This window comes from Anser cygnoides, chromosome 2 (assembly GCF_040182565.1).
Source record: "Anser cygnoides isolate HZ-2024a breed goose chromosome 2, Taihu_goose_T2T_genome, whole genome shotgun sequence".
NCBI classification, from domain to species: domain Eukaryota; kingdom Metazoa; phylum Chordata; class Aves; order Anseriformes; family Anatidae; genus Anser; species Anser cygnoides.
In genome coordinates, this window is record NC_089874.1 from 9,660,078 (window position 1) to 9,670,847 (window position 10,770).

Consider the following 10,770-nt stretch of genomic DNA (forward strand, 5'->3'; position numbering starts at 1 on the left):
TTGAGAGGATATAATATATTTTGCTCATTTTGTTCCTTTTCAGCCTCATTTTAAAAGAAGAGTTTTTCTACTTCAGGATAACACAGTAAGCGTCTGGTATTCTGAATCACCAATTAAGGTTTTATGCGCACTGGATTAACTCTGAGATACTGCAGCAAAGATGCTGCAATATTCAAGCTTAGTTGAACTGGCTAAAATTGAAGTTGCTAAACTTGGAACTGTTTCATTGCAAACGTTCCTACAGAATTTGACAATGGATTTTAGATCACACTTTTAAACTGTAAATGTGAAATTGGCACCATGCCTTGAAATATACATTTACCTAGCAAGATTTGAATAAGTGATGCTTTCTTTTCCAGACATCATTCAGCTAAATGCTGTTTGGACTAAACAAAAAAAATAGTACATTATTCTCTCAGTTAATATGACTACTCAAATGATAATACTGAAGATACTGCCTAAAAATTGGCCACACTGAAGCCTGAAGCCCAATTTAGTACATTGCCGAGAGTGACCACTGATTTTAGAGAAAATTTAGGGTAGACATATGCCACAGATGACACCCAGCTCTTTATATATTCAAAACCTAATTATGGAAAAGAAAAAAAGATTGAAAAGTTAAAATAATTTGGTCATAATATAAAACAAATTTTACACTATCATAATTATGCACATCTAGATTATTTCTTGGTTGGTCATTTTAAGGTCACTACATTATATAAGTTAAATTTTATAAGCTAAATGAGATCTTCCTTGTAGCGACTTTCCAGTACCTAAAGGGGGCCTGCAGGAAAGCTGGAGAAGGACTCTTGTTCAAGGAATGTAGTGATAGGACAAGGGGGAATGGCTTTAAACTAGAAAAGGGTAGATTTAGATTAGACATTAGGAAAAAATTCTTTACTATGAGGGTGGTGAGGTACTGGTACAGGTTGCCCAGCTACAGGACCCGAGGGAACGGCATGGAGCTGGGGCAGGGGAGGGTCAGGCTGGGTGTTAGGGAAAGGTTCTGCACCCAGAGGTGGTCGGGCACTGGGACAGGCTGCCCAGGGCTGTGGGCATGGCACCGAGTTGACAGAGTTCAAGAAGCCTTTGGACAATGCTCTCAGACATCTTGTCTGATTTTTGGGTGGTCTTGTGCAGAGCCAGGAGTTGGACTCAGTGACCCTTGTGGGTCCCTTCCAACTCGGGATATTCTATGATCCTATAAATCATAAAATCGTAGAATCATAGAATATCCCAAGTTGGAAGGGACCCGCAAGGATCATCGAGTCCAACTCCTGGCTCCACACAGGTCTACCCCAAAATTCAGACCATATGACTAAGAACATAGTCCAAATGCTTCTTAAACTCCAGCAGGCTTGGTGCTCTGACTACATCTCTGAGGAGCCTGTTTTGCATGGCAGCAATTGCATTATAACCTGCAAAAGCTAGATCAATCAGTCTTGAGTCTGGATTCAACCTGAAATATTGCTGACTGGCATTTCATTTCTTTTCATACTTTTTATTTTCTGTTTTTATTCTTTTTTCTTTATGAAAAAAGTGGTTTTTTCTTTCTCCATATACCTCCAGACTATATATTTTCATTGTGTCAACCTAGTAGCACTAACTCCCCAGCTAAAATGTATATATTTGCCATAAAATTTATACATTTTTGAAACAGCCAAGGGAAAGAACTTCAAATTAAAAATGAGAATTTTGACACAAAAAAATGGATATAAACTAGTTCAGTATAGACCCACATAAGTATGTAATGGATTTTGTGTGTATATATATACAAGGATGTGTGTCCAAAGAAGGGCAACAAAGCTGGTGAAGGGTCTAGAGAACAAGTCTTACAAGGAGTGGTTGAGGGAGCTGGGGTTGTCTAGCCTGGAGAAAAGGAAGCTCAGGAGAGACCTTAGTGCATTCAACAATTACCTTAAGGAGGCTATAGCGAGGTGAGGCTCTTTCCCCAAGCACCAAGTGATAAGATGTGAGGAAATGGCCTCAGGTTGCGTCAGGGAAGGTTTAGGTTGGATATTAGGAGAAATTTCTCTACTGAAAGAGTTGTGCAGCATTGGAACAGGATGCCCAGGGAAGTGCTTGAGTGACCATCCATGGAGGTCTTCAAGAAACATGTAGATTTAGAACTTAATAGCATGGTTTTGTGGTGGACTTAAGTGCTAGGTTAAAGGTTGGACTACATGATCTTAGAGGTCTTTTCCAACCTGAATGATTCTATGATTCTATATATTCGTCAATATATTGATGAATCCATACCCCTAAAAGTAGAATTAAAAAATGCATCAAAGTAATATGGTTTTGAACAAGCTTTCAAAATGAACGTGAGAGTAAAATATCTCCCCTACTTTCAACTTAGAGCTTGGCACATACATTAATAATTTAGTGAGACTGCTCTCAATAACCAATGAAATGGATTTGGTGATTATTAAAATTTCTTCTAGTCATATTGTGCCTTCACATGACAATAGGTTTGCTTCACTGATAGGAACCTAGAACCAGAAGACTTCCAACATATCCCCAAGAGGGATATGTTGGCTTCATATATAGGGCGAAGTTCACCTGCCGTATAGAGATGAACAAGCCTAAGGACATCTGCTCCTCTGCTACCTATCTATGGCTGAATCAGCTGATACTTTACATAGGGATTTATTGGCAGAATATCTACATTTCTGCCAGGATCAATACTTTTGTGGAGTTGAATAATCATTTAAAATCAAACAAACAAGTAAACAAGCAAACAAACAAAAAAAAAAAAAACCACAACAACAGCAAAAGTAAGGCTCTAGGCAGAGCTTCACTTTCACCATTCACCAGTCAGTTTTGAGCCCAGAAATTAGTGTCTGATTAAATCAGTCTCAAAAGGTGTTCAGCTAGAGTGAATGGATGAAAAGAATTAAAACTCACTGCTTCTCTTCATGGTGTATTCAATATTTAATTACCATCCATATTAAAAATCATGCCTTACTTTTGATTTCATTTTTACTGCCTTCAGCTTCTATGATTCTTGTTCTGTCCTTCCCAACTACAGTAAATAACTTTAATACTTTATATTTCTTGTTAATCACAGCAACTTATCTCAGAATCTCCTTTTCAGTCTGTTAAAAAGATTTACTCTAAGCAAATTTACTCTCTAAAGATTTTTCTCAACCATGAACTCTTTTTTTTCTTTCTTCCCTGAATTCTTTCCAAACTTTTAACATAGGAAAAAGAACTGAAAGTATTCTAGTCTCAGTTTCAGCAATTATACAGAGGTAAAACCACCTCCTTAGTTTATGCTCTCTATAATAGACCACTTTAGTCATTATAAAGCAAAACAACGCATAGCTTCAGAGAAACGTGAAAAATACGATTACTTCCCAGAAGCAAAAGGAATGTGCAATTGAAGAAACTTGTGTCTATTCCTCTCTTCCTGCTAAAAGAAGTCTGGCTGTAGGTAAAAGTCTTCCTTGTAACAGAAGGCTAAAGCAAGATGGCTCTTTATCTTCTGTTTTGTTTTACTATGTCCATTTGCTTGCTTATATAGAGTAAAGCCAATTTTAGGGTCATTTTAATCCAAACACTGCAGCAATCATTTGCTTGAGGTAGGAATTAGTGGCTACATCTGTATTTTGCTGCCCATATTCTGTAGCGTGTCATGGGTTTTTAGTTCTCGTATAGCTTAGGCTGGATGCCTGCTGTCTGTGGGGAAAACAGTGGTTTGCAGATGTCTTCTTGAGCACTTGGACTTGGACTTGAAAGCCAGGGAGGTTTTGTGGTCCATCCAATTTATATGGAGCCAGTAAATCCACCTTATGTATGTATAAAGTGCTTTCTCACTGAGACTGCGTATTAACCAGCAGCAATCCATAATTTCTGTTTGATTCCTTGTTCTTTGTGTGTCCATAGGCATTTGACTGAATTTAAGCCTGTTTTGTTTTCTGCTCCTCAAACATTTCAGATTGCTTTGTATGATTAGCTCATCTTTGTAACTTATCACTGCTACCTTCCAGTATTTGCCAACCTTTTTTGTGTCATCTGCCAGCAGTATTAGCAATAGTTTGTCAACCAGAATAAATACATGCTTGAAAAAAAATCATTTACCTATTTTTTTTTTTATCCAAAACAGTTTTGCTCATACTGTTTCTCATCTTTGGGAACTTCTCTAAGTAGTAAGTGCATATAATGCTTATTTTACTGTTTGGGAATGTTATGTTTGCCCATATGGAACATGATCTTGCCAATATCATGGGTTGGTTCCATGGTAACATTATAATAGGATTCAAAAGAGTTACTTAATAGTGAAGGCAATATTTTTTGTGTTAGCACATAATCATTAGAAGCTTTAGTGTTGTTTTACCACTGGCTGAATGACAGCACCAGCATACATCTCTGAAACCAGTCTCACAAACAGGTTTTCTGTTCTTACCAAACAGATGCTTTCTATGCTCCTGTGCTTTCTCTTCAGTCTACGTTTGGTTCCCATTCTTAAAGTACCTACACAGTACATTTTAAAAGAATAACAGTCCCCGTTCTGCTATGTTTTTTTGTGTAGCACTATAGCATTACATCTACACAATATGCTGCATCGACTTCAGAGTCTCACTCACCATTATGTCTGTGCTTTCTTTGCAAGTTTTGCTGATTGTTTACCTTTCATTGTTTCTCCTTTTTGAATACTCTCCTTTGACTTGTGGGCCATTCAACACATTTCACGAGACATCTTATTCTGCCAATTTACTATTGACTCTAAAATGTGACCATGCCTCAGCTGTATTATAAGTGATGAAAATGCAAATATCCACCCATACTATCAGCTTATGACTACTTAGCATGGCTGTACTCACTGTTCTTTAACAAATAAAAAATAAAAATAATTAGTCAGCTGGACCATCTGTGTTTATTCTGAACTATCCTCAAGTTATTTTTCATTAGTTCCGTATTGTTGAGAAATGATATTTTACAACATTTTTTGGAGAAAATAGGTTTCATTGCCAAATCCTTAAACAATAAAAAACATTTTTGCATTAGTTAAATCAGTTTATTTTTCTTTCTTAAATTCAGTCTCTGACTCACCATGACTAAGATGACTGTACTGTTACATACCACACAGAAGGCATTTCAAAAATCTATCCAGTATTAAACTACAGCCATTTTTCAGTCAGGTTCACAAAATCGCATTGTATAAATTTTATCTTTGACAGTAAGCCATGCACTTTTTATGAAGGACTTTTATCCAAAATGCTAGGAATTTTAAAGGAAATAAATCATCTTAATTTCTAAAATTAATAGGGGCAAGATTTATTCTTAAATCATGGATACTCCTTTCTAATTAAATTCAAATGTGTTTAATGCATCTCAGGAGTGTTAAGATAATAAGTAGTCCTTTTCTGAAATTTAACAGCCTCGATCCCTGTCAATAATTATATTGGGTGACTAATAAAATATGATGCCAGGCATTTTTTGAATCTTTATCTTTCTCCTCTGTCTCATTTGCAAAATGAATAGGTTTGCTCCACAGGCATCACCTAATGTGGAGAATTCAATGTTGCTCAAGGACATCCCAAATAAATTTCAGCAGGTATTTCTTCATGCAACAGTCATACGTAAAATGGAGTTTCACAATATCTGTCAGTTGCCTTGTTAAAATTTCTCTTTGCTGTATAAGGTTATTGCTAGCATTAGAGGCTGGAAGGCCAAAAAGAGCCACTGCAATTGTGATGTCCTGACCAGGAGAACTTTATGCTGTTATCCCATCAAAACCTACACTCTAAATTGAGCTCCAACGATCAGTATTTGATCCAGAGAACATATGCCATTCATCCATTGTACCAGTGGTCTATCAGAAAAAAGCTGAAATCATAAAAATAGATTTTATAACATAAGCCAATACTTCCTTTCAGAAACTGTGCTCATATATAGCAGGCCTTTTACCAAAAATCATGCCAGTAATGTGAAATTAGCTAATTTGGTTGAGAGTTTAGCTTCCTTTCTCAAGTAGATATTACATTATAGTAATTACACCTCCAAGTGATGAAAATATGGCAGAATTCTCAAGCCCTGAGACGATTTATAGTCTTCTGGCCCTCATATGAAGGCAAAACCATCTCTCGTGAATTGAAGCATTTGGGTATCTCTAAGTAGTTGAATGGAGGACTCCAGAGATTTCATACTGTCTTGCTGGTGGGAGGATAGAACAAGGAATAGATTGTGATTCATCCGACTCTTCAAAATATTCTCACGTTTCTAATTTTAGGTCCTGTAAGCCATGTGTCATACTGGAAGTATACCCACCCTGCCAGTGATTGCACTTCCTGAGATACCCCATGCTGAATGTCCTATACGTGTCTATGTTACATGGTGCGATACGATACTGACCGTTTTTATAAGCGGTACATCACATAAGTCTCCCCTTTGAAAGTCTATCACACTGCTCCTGCTTAGTTTTCTTCTACTTGGTTCTGAGCTACTTGGGCTTGGCAAGAGTAAAGGTCATTCTACACAAAAATAAAAAATAAAAATAAAAATAAAAATAAAAATAAAAATAAAAAAATAAAAATAAAAATAAAAATAAAAATAAAAATAAAAATAAAAATAAAAATAAAAATAAAAATAAAAATAAAAATAAAAATAAAAAATAAAAATAAAAATAAAATAAAAGATGCAGCTGTCCTACAAACCCTTCATACCTAAGGTTTGCCTAGAGACTACTGTCCACACGTCTCATTTGCCATCTGAGTTCTTCACTTCAACCTATTCCAGTTTGCATAGAGAGGTTATTGCCAAGAACTGTGCCCTGGATGCCAGGCCATTCTTAACAAGAATACTAAAAACAAAAACAAACAAAAAATCTTTCAAAGTAAAAAATAAAAAGCATACATGATAAAAAAACTTCATAAAAGATTTCATAATGGTCAGCCCTTTCTTCCTAGAGCCTGCTGAAAGCAGGCAGTGACTTACCAGCCACCAAAAGACATACTTGTGGCCTCTTGTGTTCCTTGGGACACCCAAAATCTCTTAAAGTACATTCAGACTAAGTACAAGCTGAGACCATACTTATCCTGTTCCCTGGGACAAGCTGTCAGGGCCCTCAAAACCCCAACAGGCATTAATTGCTGTGTCCAGCTTCAACAAGAACCCCCACCTATGCCCCCTCAATCCACTGACCTCTGGGTAGGCAGCAGAGAATAGCCACATCTGCCTAAAAAATCTTCACCCTAACTGGTTCCCCACTGAAGTTTCTGGGGAAATTACTGTGGTTATGGGGGTGTTGCAGAAGCCTCCATGGCTGCAATCTGCCTCTATGGCTGGGGTTTGGAACCAGGATTTGGAAGTTAACCTGGAGCTGTTGGCAACCCTGTTGCAAAGCTCCTGTGCATACATCTCTACAGGTACAGCAACTCTAAATGAGGCACCTACTGTTCCATGACTTCAGTTCTGATGATGCCCATCTACATCCTCATTAGAAAGAGTCTGATACCACATTTTAAGAGTGGTGGGGTATGGGCATGCTGTTATGCTTCTACACTGCCAGGTGTCCATGCCTGGCATATCCCTTTCCCCTCTGATCTCATAAAACCGTGAATGCCACCAGCTAGGTTAAAAATGTTGCAGATACTCTCTCTTCACCACCTTCTGCCTGGATGGTCTAGTCAAGATACCTGAAAGCCTCTTAGCAGCCTGATATCTGAGGCTGTTTTCTAGACTAGAGGACTCATGGAGGCACCTGAATCCAGGACAGGTAAATTATAAAAGCAGACCCTGGTGGTTACCCTAGTACATCAGGTTCAGCCTGGGGTACCAGGGATATACAATGACACCATCTTACTGTCTCAGGTTTTCCTGTGCTCCAAACCAGAGGTGTGCAGAGGTCAACAGTTCGTCATGAAAATGCTACTACTCCCTTGCCTGTTTGCCATCCTCTTGTTAAATCTCTTGCATGGTGTGGATGAAGTCACCCCAAGTCTTCTCACTGGCAGCTGAATCCTGCACGTAGAAGAGATACACTTCCTGGTCTTTCAACAGAAGAGCAGCAGAGGGGAAGGTTTTCAAGTTGCATCTTCAACTCGTTGAACTGCATGTGATGCCTCCTTTGCCTGGCCAAGTGTGCCCTGCTCTTCTACATGCTAATGGCTAAAATGAGAAGAGCAGGACAACTCCCAGCCTTATCCACTAAATGTCAACATTCATCTTCTCATCTTCATCAGTGTATGGTCATTGTCACTGATCCCATTTCACATCAACAATGTGGTCAACCTGTAACAACTACTACCTGACACAGGAGCGCATCTTCTTCCTGGCCCAAGGAAATACCTTTGCCCTTGGTGTAGTATCCTTCAGTTTTCTTGTCTCTGGCCAATTCCCCATGTTTTCTACATGGTACATGCTGATATTTCTGTTGCAGTCAGACTTTTCCAACATTCTGGTCCCACCTTATACAGAAAAATGCATAAAGCTCCATACTGCACATCATGTAGCAAATTCAGAGCTGCTGATGAGCTTAGCTCACCACAATCTGTATCATCCATGGGGGACAGAAGACTGCAGAGCTTCCAGACAGACACACAGACAACGAGTTTCTCCAGTGTAAAGGCAAGTATACTGTTCACTCATTATTCTGTGAAGCCTGTTCCCTTCAAACTGGTTACTGATAAACTTGCATCTATTTTATCTATTTTCAGTACCGTTAAGGTTACAAAGAAGTCATCTGTTTGAGACAGATGGTCTTTTGTTTCTAAACCCTGTTGTTTCGCGATTAATCACTTACTTAAACGTTAAGGATAGTACAAAGCTATCAAGATTTCATAGGATGTATTCATACTGTATTAAATCTTGTGTGTTGATGCCTCAAAACCTGTATAATTTGCTTTTACAGAAACAGTATTTTTGCTATTGTTGGTTACTTTACCAAAAGCAAAACATTCACATCTTTTCAAATGCTGAAAAACCTACATTAAAAGTCACTGTAAGGCACACTGGGAAACCTGGATACAAACAGTTGTTTCATCTTGAATAGTAAAAGTAACAACTCATAGGAAATAATTCAGCAGTTTGTAGGCACTGGTGAAGTAACAATAGGATGTGGTTTTCTTTGAAGTGCCAGTAATGCTGCATAGTATATGACAGAGTTTTACTATTTACATAGTCACATCCATGCTGAGCACCGTTTCTGCAGCCTGAGAGCCACCTTCCCATGCCATACCCTGTCCTGTCATCATTCTGGGTATCCAAGTATCATTACTCTGGACATAGGCTGACCTGGCATCATCTCCCTTTTTAAACCCTGGCCAATAGCGTGCTTTGGTCCATGTAGAGTTGCATGCTCCCAGAATGAGCATAGAGCATTATTTCAGACCTACTTACTGTCTCATTGTGCATTTAACACCTGGATATCATCAACAAAATAAGAAAACAACCAACCTCTTTCAGATGGGTCTTCTTGACTCTTCAGTTCTATTACCGAAGTGACATTTTGTCTTGAATGCATTCAGGCTGCAAGGAAATCTGTGGAGGAAATTGTTAGTGAACATGGCTGTTTTCCTAAATGATATTGTGTTTGAATTTTCCTTTGTAGTGGTGGAGGTAGCACCTTAGAGAGCTCGTAACCCTTCCAGGCTCTCTTCACCCTACACACCACAGTAAAATACTAGCAGCACCTCAGTCAGTGAGACAGAGTTTTCAATGGCTGAAATGCCAGCCATGCTACTTCCCTTCCTCTGCATTACATTCCCACCGTTGACAAAGCAGGATCCACCCGTACATCCTTCCACCCTCCTTATTTTCTAGTCCTGGTACATCCTTCCTTAATTTCTAGTCCCACTTCAGGTCATGACAGGTTTGAGGGAACAACAGCCTACCTGTCAAACAGCTCTGATGGAAGCCTCAGATTTCTTCTCTGCAGCCTGAAAAACCTTACTGAATAATGAATCAAAAACTGTTTTGTCTACTCATGTTATAAAATTTATCACGTAATTTGGCACTTGTGAAGCAATCCTGCCTCAGACACTGCACAATTCAAAGTTCCCCATATCTAATTTATTTTTATATTACTGCAGGCTAATAATCTCCATACAGCTTCTGAAAACCCAAGTGCTGATTTCATTTTAGCACTTTGTAAAAGTACCTGAGCAAGTACCTCTTGGGTAATTGTAATTCTGATGCTGTCCAGCTTTGTTCTTCTTTGATTTGGTGCAACTAACCCTCCAGTAGTATTGATAAAACAGTACAAGGCTAGACAGACTTGGGGAAAATAACCTAGTAAAAATAAAAAATGTAATCAGAAAGAATTCTCTAAGCCAGTTTGTTATGTGTTCACAGAACACGAGCGATATAACTGAGCAGAGGGAGCTACTCCAGACACCACTGTTACGGAGAAAAATGCTTGTCAACTACACAGTATACTCAAAGCAATCACAAGTATGTTCTTCTGTCTGGCCTTTGCCATTTTAAGTACTGAGAGTAATAGAAAATGTGAGAAGCTATATTGTCCTTTTACTTTGCACACGCCCAGTCCTTATAAAGAATTCATGAGTCAAGAAATAACTACAGACCATAATTTTCAAGTAGTCCTTCCTGTCCTATGTTGTGGAATAAGAAATACTTACACTTGTCCTGCTGACATTGTGCATATTTCACTTTATGAAGAATTTATGTAAAGGTTCACTCATGCAATAAATTTTAAAATGTACATTTTAAAATCATGAACTGTATTTATACATTATATTGTACGTATACTTATGCATAATGCGTGTCTGTGTGTTTATATATGTGCAAGCACACTTACTTTTAAAG